At 39.7% G+C, this 8,309-nt stretch overlaps 1 pseudogene; it reads right to left on the bottom strand.

Moving 5' to 3' along the window:
* Positions 1-5,052: 5,052 nt before the first annotated feature.
* Positions 5,053-7,427, bottom strand: LOC100348703 (UBX domain-containing protein 6-like; annotated as a pseudogene).
* Between the last annotated feature and the right edge of the window lie 882 nt (positions 7,428-8,309).

Genomic DNA, 8,309 nt, shown 5'->3' with positions numbered 1-8,309 from the left:
ATGTACAGCATACTAATGACAGAGATCCTACATGAGGAGTAAGTGCACAGTGACTCCTGTTGTTGACTTAACAAATTGACACTCTTGTTTATGGCATGAGTAATCACCCTGGGCTGTTGTCATGAGCTGCCGAGGCTATGGAAGCCCCCTGAGTTCACCAACTCTGATCATATTTAGACAAGGCCATGGTCAAAGTGGAAGTTCTCTCCTCCCTTCAGAGAAAGGTACCTCCTTCTTTGATGACCCGTTCTTTCCACTGGGATCTCACTCTCGGAGATCTTTCATTTAGTTTTTTTTTTTTTTTCCCCAGAGTGTCTTGGCTTTCCATTCCTGAAATACTCTCATGGGCTTTTCAGCCAGATCCGCATGCCTTAAGGGCTGATTCTGAGGCCAGAGTGCTGTAGAAAATATGCCATTTATAACAACAACAACAAAAAAACCTTAAATAAAAGATACTGGCATCTACAGTTACACTTATGTACAAAAACTACCAAAGATAAAAGTATATTACCTAAAAATGGAGAATGAAAATAAGAGCCAAAAGTCTTTCTGATGAACTATATACATATAAATGGCCAAAAAAATTAATAAAATTTTGAGTATTTTTGTGATCTTCCAATATAAAATCCAAGCAACATATGGATAGGTTTGGTTCTAGGATGGGCTTTCATTACACTACTAATCATTTACACAGGTGATAAGAATACACTCAAAGACAAAACGAGATACACAAAGAGGTGTATTGGTTAGAATAAAATTTATATTATATTTTCAAAATTATGAGTAACATTCAATTAATTGAGAGTAACAATATTAATGTGACAAGCACAATAAAGAGATTTTTGTGGAAAATAGCCCATATATATATATATAATTTATTTATTTATAGATTTGCATATAAAACAAAACTTTAGAAATGCATACATAAATATAAAATCTATTATCTAAAAAGTATAATTTAGAGTTCCATAATAATCTAGCTACTGGTCATTACAAGAATGGGGAGCAAGCCACCAGCTGTAGCTCATAGTTTCTGTCTCTCCCTCTCTACCAACCTCTAAAATTAGATAAATATATACAATCTTTAGATCAAAACCACATCAAGATCCAGACACTTATCCACATAATTATTAGGAAATGTGCCAATATCTAGACACACAGTGCAAAATTTGAATAATCAAAAAACTCAATAATCAAACAATGAATTAGAGTTCCATAAAAATCCAGAAGTTATTTATATATATATAAACATATATATACATATTACATATAGCTGATTATTTTTTTCATGTATATGTATATATTACCTTGAGAAGAGAGAATGATTATGCTTGGCTAAGATGGCTATGAGACAGTGTATACCTGAATGTTTCCAGGAGAACTTATAGAATGTTGCGTGTGATGGTGATCTCACAATAAAAATTTAAATCATCAGACAATTGTCACAGGGCTGGGATTAGCCTAGACTAGAATATCTGTGAAAAAGAGTGAGTTCAGTGAATTCAAGGTTCAAAAAAATTTACCTAAATTTCCAAAGTAAATGGTTAATTTCAAGTTACATGTATGTATATAAGGCTAAAAATGAACTCCCCAGCTAATGAGACTGATGGAACTACCCTAGTTTGTTCTCAGGTACTGTGAATATAAAATTTGTTTGGACAACTTCCAGAAATTGAAGAGTTGATGCCCTAACAATGATAAAGAACATCATGGTAGCCTTAAGTTTCCTGCACTAGAATTGGCACAAATTAGATTATTGACTATTTACTCAGGCTACAGTAAACAAAATCAAATACAACATGAAAAGTAGAGAAATGTGACAATTTTATATATGTGGTATATTGACTATTGGATATACCAATGGCAAATTTGGTAGAAGCAGAAATAAGGCCCCAAGAAGATGTAACAGACATAGATAAAAACAGCCCTAAATAAACATTTAAGCTACAGAAAATGTGTACTTTCTTAAATCAAGGAAATTGTATGCCAATGAATTCAATAATCTTAGAGCCAAGATAACAGTATCTCAACCTAACGTATGGATAATTTAAAATGAATGCCAATTTTGAGTCTCTAAAAATAAAGAAGCTATAAAACACATGTATACTTGAAAGTGAAACAATGTAATATCCAAAAGTGATGTTATAAAACATGAAGATGGAGGTTACCAATACAACCTGAACAATTTTGAGTAAATTCATGGCATTATTAGGTAAATGCAAAAAGAATGGCCATACATTGTCAGTGATAAGATTAGATTTCATGTGGATATTGATATACATAAAATAATAAATTAAAAATGAAAATAAAAATACAAACCTGATGCACATGGCAAGGGAAAAGTTTGCTTTGCCGTAAGTAACAATGAGTATTATAGTGTGAGACATAATTTAAAGACAAACATGTGGATGGGTATTTCTATAAAAGGGTCCAGAATAAACTGGAAAAATTGTAGAACGGCAGGGACATGTATTTTGGAAAATTTCTGAAATCAGAAAATAATTTACAGTTCCAGTAACATCCAGAAAGATATAGTATCCCATGCTGATGACCATGATGGTACTGGCCCCATAAGGTGCTGAAATCCTGTACTCATGACAGTATCTAGGACAACATGCAGCATTTAAATTGAGTTTATAACCACAGAATCATAAACAAAACTATGGCACCTACTGTTTCCCTGTGCTAGTATTGTCATAAATCAGGTTATTAATTACACATTCAGGTAGCAGTGGTAAATTCTAAGACAAAATAAAGAGATATACACTCTAATAAGACAGTTCATTTCGATTACATATTGTACAAATTAGTAATTTGGGAGAAAGAGTCAAAATCATATAGAGATGGCATGGAGGAATACGAAACTTAAAATTACATTAAAATAATAAAAATGTCAGGAACTTAAATTGGAAAAGACCATGCTGACTAATATATTAACTTTTAGTGAGCATACAAGTACCTTGACCAATAAATATTTATGGTCAAATTTTGATTTTTGAGTACTAAAAAATAACAAATTGTAAACAGAATACATTAACTTGAACATCTGAAAGGGTCTGCTGTAGTGACACAATTTTGTACAATCATGTGCAATAAAGGAGTGAGACACCTTACAGAAATGTGAGCCACTTGATGACTTCAAAAAAAGAATGCTGACTAGAATGAGCAAATGCTTTCAGGGCTATGATTGGCATGTATTTTGATATTGAGTAGTAGGGAATAATTTTGTAGAAGTCGTAGGGAATAATGTATTATTGACAAAACAGTATACAGGAATGTTGTGGAAAAGAAACATATATATGTATATATACATACACATATATGTATATGTATAAAGTTATGAAAGAAAATAAATTTAACAGAACTTAAAACAAGAATATTTCAAGTATCTTAACAAAATATATTTGAACTATAATACTGATATGAAGAAATGACTTTGTAAATATTTCCAAAATCAAGTGAAAGTGTGTAGTTACAAAAGAGTCCATGAAATTTAACAAAATATCTGACCTGCAAAGGAGAATGATGACACTGATGCAAAATGATTCTATGCAATGTTGTGCATAAACATTGTCTGAAAACTGGAAAAATTTAGGTAAAGTTGATTACATTACAAAGATAAATTAACCCAAGATTGCCACAGGTAACTTGTTCTATCATTGACATTAAGTTACACTTTTAATGAAAAAAATAAAGGCAATAGTAATGAATTCAAAAATAGAAATGGAATAAAGTATGTATTCAACAACAGAAATTGATGATCATGTTCAACTGAAGTGTAATTTTAAAAATAAATTATTCAGATATGGCATGGCACATTACATTTTAATAACTTGTAATTTGTTTGTATTTATAGAATTTTAAGCAGACATAGGTGAAATTTTTAAAAAATAGGCCTAAGATTATATTTACAAAAGAGTACCTAATTACAGGAATATAATGCAGATCAAATTTTTTAAAGATTTATTTTATTTATTTGAAAGACAGAATTCCACAGAGAAGTAGAGAGAGAGAGAGAGATTGGACTTCCATCTGCCAGTTCACTCCCTGAATGGCACTATGGCAAAGGCTACTAAAATCCTATTCCAGGAGCCAGGAACTTCTACCTGGTCTCCCACATGCGTGCTGAGGCCCAAGTATTTGGGCCACCTTCTTGGTTTCCTGAGCATATTAGCAGGGAGCTGGATCAGAAGTGGAGCAGCCAGGACATGAACTGGTACCCATATAGGATACCACAGCTGCAGGCTGGGGCTTTGACCTGCCACACCACTGCATGGACCCCTAGACCAATTAATGTTACTTAGCATAATAATTCTGAAACAAAGATAAAAGTGTATTAATGTAGCATGTGGAAATTTTCAAGATCAACATTAAATTATGTGTACCATTGAATCTATAAAATGTTCTAAAGCACATGTACTCTTGGAAGGGTGAATGATCCACTATTTCAATACAGTTCTCAGGAAATGTGCAAATGAATGTCCTGAAATGATGTATGGAATTTTGTTTGAAATGATGAACTCACAATAAAAATGGCAAGAAAATTTTAAGAGTGAAAGTCTGATGTTAGCTCTTCAAGGAAGATGGAAGAGAAATATAGATGAAAACGATAAAATGCAACAGGAAATAAGACTTAGATGCACATAGTATGCTAAAAAAATTTCAAAATGTCTGTGAACAGAACTGAGTCATTCTTTAGGAATGATAACAAAGTAGTGAACACATATACAGTAAGTGGATGAAGATATCAATTAAATTAACTCTTAAAGAATAAAAAGAAAATTGTCATTTTTTTTTTTTTGACAGGCAGAGTTAGTGAGAGAGAGAGAGACAGAGAGAAAGATCTTCCTTTTGCCGTTGGTTCACCCTCCAATGGCCGCCGTGGATCTGCGTGCTGCGGCCGGTGCACCGTGCTGATCCGATGGCAGGAACCAGGTACTTATCCTGGTCTCCCATGGGGTGCAGGGCCCAAGGACTTGGGCCATCCTCCACTGCACTCCCTGGCCACAGCAGAAAGCTGGCCTGGAAGAGGGGCAACGGGGACAGAATCAAGAAACCAACATGTCTCATAACAAAGTCAAGTTAATGGAATATAAGTATACAGAATTACACTTTGGAAAATAAAATAACCAAGGTAAACATCTTTTCCATACAATTCACAATTTGGTATATATATTGCATATATAGCCATGTGTATTTGCTTCTGAAAAATTATGAACAAGAAAGTTACACAGACATTTCATGAAAGGATATGACATGGTCACCTCCCAACGAAAAGCAGGCCAGGGTAAGCCCAGGTTCCCCATGTTAAAATTAAAACAACATAGGCTGGCGCTGCGGCTCAATCAGCTAATCCTCCGCCTGTGGCGCCAGTACACCAGGTTCTAGTCCCGGTCAGGGCACGGGATTCTGGCTCAGTCACTCCTCCTCCAGTCCAGCTCTCTGCTGTGGCCCGGGAGTGCATTGGAGGATGGCCCAAGTCCTTGGGCCCTGCACCCACATGGGAGACCAGGAGAAGCACCTGGCTCCTGGCTTCGGCCACAGCGGCCATTGGAGGATGAATTAACGGTAAAGGAAGACCTTTCTCTCTGTCCCTCTCTCTCACTGTCCACTCTGCCTGTCAAAAAAAATATTACATCATAGCATGGTAATGACCATAGCACTGCTACAGAGCACTGCTACAGAAGTGTAAATAATCTCGTTACATGCAAATCAAATTTGTCCCAAAATAGGTGTGATATTTTGCATTTTATTTTATTGTTGTGGTTAGAAAATAGAACTTTGGGAAAGAAGTTAAAGAATCCCCAGCAGATGTAATGGACATGATTGAAAATTATTCCAAAATTTCACTTACTAAAATGTAAAATTTGCAGGAATTTAATCTAAAATGTTTATGGTACTCAGGGAAATGTTGTTAAATTAAGTATACCACTGTGTATTATTCAATAGGTACAATTATTATAATTTTTTTTGAGGCCAACTCTGCTTTTGTTGCACAAGAGCTGCTCCATGGCTGCCAGGAGCTCGGGCTTCAGGAGCCATGAGCCTGGGGCTCGGCCAGCAGCCCGAGGTCCTCCAGCACAGCTGGGTCCCACGAGAAGGTCAAGAGGGCGAAGGGCACCTGGGGGCAGAGCAAGCGCCACCCTGCTGCTGGGGGGCAGCACGCGGCCCTGCTGTCTGACTTCCCGGGGCCCCGCGCCCAGCCCGGGCACCCCTCCCCAGGGTGCACTCCTTCAAGGCCAGGTTCTCCTCCAACAGCTTCTGCCCCCCTGAGGCCAGCAGCTCCAAGGGCAGCCAGCCGCTCTCCAAGGCCTCCCGGATGAAGCTGTACAGGGCCGACAATCGCTCGCAGGCATATAAGGTCCCTGCGGGCAGGACGGTCAGGGCCGACTGGACAGCACGCACCCTGACCCTGGCCCTCCTGGGGCACCGAAGACCCAGCACCCCCCCCCGCGCCCCCTGCAGCAGGCAGCCATCTGGGAGGCACATGTGCAGCAACGTGAACCTGTACCCCTGCAGCGCCCTCTGCTGTTCCTCCTCATACCTGGCCTTAGCCAGCAGCACGCTCAGCCACTCCACCGCATCCGCCCTGAACCTCTGCTCCGGCTTCACCTCTTCTGCCATGAGGCTGAGGAAGTCCGCGGGCAGCTAGAACTTGGAGGCCTGCAGCGTGGTCTGCACAGGCTTGGCGGCCAGCGGCTGCTCCTTGTGCCTGTGCAGGCTCTGGGGCTCGGCCACCACCGCCTGGGTCAGCACCTAGAACTCTTCCGGGCTCTCCTGATCAGGACTGGAAGCAGGGCCTTCTGGAACTGATGGCCTCAAAACACCCGTGCGCCCCCTCCAAGCAGTTGATGCGCTCCGGGAACAGCTTGTTCTGCAGCTTGATCTTCGGTACTTCTCCTCCTCAGGGTGCAGGTGGAGGTTGTCCAGGTACTTGGCAGTGGTGTCCACGCCCAGCTTCACCCGGACACGGGCTTTGTTGAATGTGTGGATCATCATGATGGACACAGCCTCTGAAAGAATGGCCTCCTTGATGCTGGCCTCCCGCTGGTCCCTGCTCAGGGTGGCCCCGTGAGCGGGCAGGTGAAGTACACGCCGGGCACTGCCAGGTGAGCTGAACCCTCCTCTTTGGCCTCAGGGACCACGTTAGTCCCTTGCGCCTCGGGGCTCCCACGGACAGTGGCCTGGGCTCGCAGCTCCTTCCTCACCTGGTTCCCCATGGACCTGGGTCCCTGGGCCCAGGGCTGCTTCTGCTCCAGCCGCCGCCATCTGCACCTCATCGGTGGGTCCCTGGAGGGGCTGCCTCAGAGCCAGCTGGTTGGGTTTCTCTTTGGGGGCCTTCTCCCCCAGGGAGTCTGTGGTTTCTGACCAGGCCCTGAACTCTTGAATTTGATGTCTGCCTTGATCTCCTGGAAGAATTTCTTCATCGTGGTGGGGGGGTGGTAGTAGTGGGGAGGGAGGGGGCACAGCCCAGTCAGAATGGGCTCAATTATTATATTTATAGGAAAAATATGGGCACAGAGAAGTGCATTATGGACAATTTCAAAAATCTAAGATAGTTTAATTTTTCATTCTCTAAATATTCACGAAAGTAAATATAAATTTCTTGTCAATGAGTATGATGACACTAGGGCCTAGAAGATTCTAAAGAGCTTTGAACATAACAGTTACCTGGAAACCATCCAAAATATACAGGGAGTTGATGACCTCAAAATGAAAAATGAAAACCTCATGTTTTCTCCGATGCGTAGTCGCTAATAAACAGAGTAATAAACAAATTTATTGTATATGAGTGAAACTGTCATGTTGGGATTTGATTATTATTTATAGTGCTTGTCTACTCCCATGAACTGTGGTCTTTCTACTTTTTTCTTGTTGAACTCTTTATTTAGTGCTGCATTTTGCCTGTGACTATAAAGTAAACAAAAATGTTATCCCAAAAATTCAAAAAGGAAGGAAGATGGAAGAAGATAAATGTCATTATATCCTTAGAATTGTACCTTTGAAATACATGAAATCTGTTCTCTTTATATTAATAAAAATAAATTATTAAAAACATATGATCCATTCTCCTGAGTGTGATAAGGTATTTTATTCTGCCCTGTGACTTGCCTTGTTTTTCTTCAAGAAAGTATTTTTAGCATATTGTGCTCAACATTAGATGATATGTAAAATGCAACCAAGAAAGGAATATCAAAGAACTGTGCTTTCTCTTTGAACCAGACTGTAATTAGCTGTTCTCCCATGCAATTAGCCAGGAGGTGGATTGGCAGCCAGCACATGAATCAGTGCTCATATGGGGTGCTGCC

This window comes from Oryctolagus cuniculus, chromosome 20 (assembly GCF_964237555.1).
Source record: "Oryctolagus cuniculus chromosome 20, mOryCun1.1, whole genome shotgun sequence".
In the NCBI taxonomy this organism is placed as follows: Eukaryota; Metazoa; Chordata; class Mammalia; order Lagomorpha; family Leporidae; genus Oryctolagus; species Oryctolagus cuniculus.
This window is presented reverse-complemented; position numbering and strand designations above follow the sequence as displayed.